Here is a 2,444-nt window from a genome sequence, read left to right on the forward strand (position 1 = left end):
AAACAGTTTCTAAAATCAGAAGACCGCCTGAAAAACTAAAGCAGAGGGAGAAAAGGTACTGTAGGAAACCGGGTGAATGCGGCCACGCAGACGCCAAACTGGGCCGGCTCTCACGGCTGCGCGTGTGCGTCCCTGTTTCGAGTTGGGCCCCGGCGTCCCCCCGCCATGGAGGAGAGTCGCGGCCGCGAGGACGGCGGCGAAGGCGACGGCAGCCGCGTAGCCGAGGCCTCAGGTGCCGTCAAGGCCCCCAAGGAGCCAGCCGGGGAGGAGGGTGGCGTGCGTTAGCCGATGGCAGACCCTGTCAGCTTCCCGGAGCTGGTGAGGATGGATTCGGCGCCCCTGTCATCTTCCCGGAGCTCCAGGCGAGGCGCCGAACCCGGGCCGCACCATGGCTGGCCGTTGCTGGTTACTTAATTCCTCTTCCATCATCTCTCTTACTTACAGTATTTCTCTGTTTCCCCGTCATTCAGATTTCAGAGTAACCAAATAAATACGCTTGCTCCTAATCGATATTAACACTTGAGGACAGTCAGTTACATTTCTACTGCACACATCTAATCTAAAGCTACACATAAAAACTCCAACCTATGAAATAAAGCATTGTCCAACTCAGATTCTACGAACCATCATGCGCATTGTAAAGGGAGTAACAACACAGAGTACAGCTACAAGTTTATAAACTCAAGTTTTGCAGGGATGTCTACAACAGAGTACAAGTCCAGATGACAAACCCGTCGTGCGTGCAACAAATAAAAATTAACTCACTGTAAGTCTGTAACCATGGAGAAATGTTGAAATTATTCAGGGAAAGACCCTCATGATTACAGTCCAGAAGAATAGTAAAGCCTTACATGTATCGACATAAATAAACAATACCGAAGTCTTACATTTACCACAATAGTTCGACACTAGTGAAGTCATAAATGTTTCAGAAGAGCTAGTCATCTTCATTTTTATTTAGAGATACAAACAAGATACACGATATAACATGTGCCGCTGAAGATCTTCCACACCCTGGTTAATATTCCAGAGCTCCCATTCAATAAGTTGCAGCACAGACACTGCCTCCTTCAGGGAAACTGGTTATTCTTCATCTGTTTTCTTTGCGAAGCTTGCCCACTTCACAACCACAAATACATATACTTGATCGTACACCTTGTCGAAGAGCCCGAAATAAGCAATTCTCCATGTCTTCTTGAACAGCAGTGCACAAAACACCATCCAGAGCCCCACCACAAATCCCAGCACAAGACCAAAATAAAAGTTCAGTGGGTCAAATTCTTGCTTGCTGCTTTCGAGATCACCATGGATGAAAGGATCATTTCCAGAACAATTCTTGTGGACAGGAGGCCCACAAAGTCCACTGTTGCCAATGTATATAAGTGACTGGTTGCCCAAATTGAGGATGTCAAGTTGGGGGCCAGATGGTATCATTCTGGACAAACTGTTGTAGGACAGGTTCAGGTAGCTCAAGATGTCAGATTTGACAAGCTCGATGGGATTTCACCAGAAAGTTTGTTTTGAGAGAGGTCAAGAGATACCAATGACTTCATGGTGCCAATCATGCTTGGAATTTTTCCACTCAATTGGTTTGATGATAAATTCAAATTAATGAGTGCAACAAGGGAAGTGATGTCTGTGGGAATTTCACCAGTCAAGGAGTTGCATGATAAATCAATACCCACAAAATATGCAAGTGTTCTATGATATGTAAGTTGTTTCCCTTTTGTATTTACTGACAATATTTGTCCTAGGCCATCAGGTAATATTTGTGAACCTTGAATATCAACAAGCAAACCCATGTGTTCCTCTTGTAATGTCGTCATAAATGTTAGGTTTGGCAGATGTCTAGATATTGCACCAGAAAAGTTGTTGCGTTATAGATCCAAGTATTGAAGATGCCCCAGTTTTGTTATCTCGACTGGAATATTATCAGAAAATTTATTGTGGCTCAATACGAGAAAACGTATATTGACCAGGTTTCCTATCCATGTAGGTAATCTCCCAGAGAACTTATTCCATGACAGATCCAAGAACTTCAGACCTGTGTTATTCTGCAAAAATGCTGGGATTTTTCCTGATAGACTGTTGTTGCTGAGTATAAGATATTCTATGTAGTGGTTGTCAAAACATTGGCGAACTTCACCCTCCAAAAGATTGTTCGACAAATCCAGATACACCAGTTGTTCCAATTTGTAAATAGATTCTGGAATGTAGCCACCAATTTGATTTGAATGCATACACAATATTACAAGTCGTGACGCTACAAGGTTTGATGGTATTGTTTCTGAAAATGTATTGTTGGAGATGTCTAACAGGGTGATATTTGTTGGCAACATAGGTATTGGTCTAGTAAGCCAGTTCGAACTGAGATGGAGTTCTTCAAAAGCCATGCTATGCATATGTGCTGGCAAGCTGCCACTTATTTGGTTGTTAGAGATGTC

At 43.5% G+C, this 2,444-nt stretch overlaps 1 pseudogene; it reads right to left on the minus strand.

Annotated features, from left to right (window-relative positions):
- Nucleotides 1-519: 519 nt before the first annotated feature.
- On the minus strand, nucleotides 520-2,306 carry LOC119344442 (annotated as a pseudogene).
- Between the last annotated feature and the right edge of the window lie 138 nt (nucleotides 2,307-2,444).

The sequence above is a fragment of the Triticum dicoccoides genome, unplaced genomic scaffold, assembly GCF_002162155.2.
Source record: "Triticum dicoccoides isolate Atlit2015 ecotype Zavitan unplaced genomic scaffold, WEW_v2.0 scaffold169102, whole genome shotgun sequence".
NCBI lineage: Eukaryota > Viridiplantae > Streptophyta > Magnoliopsida > Poales > Poaceae > Triticum > Triticum dicoccoides.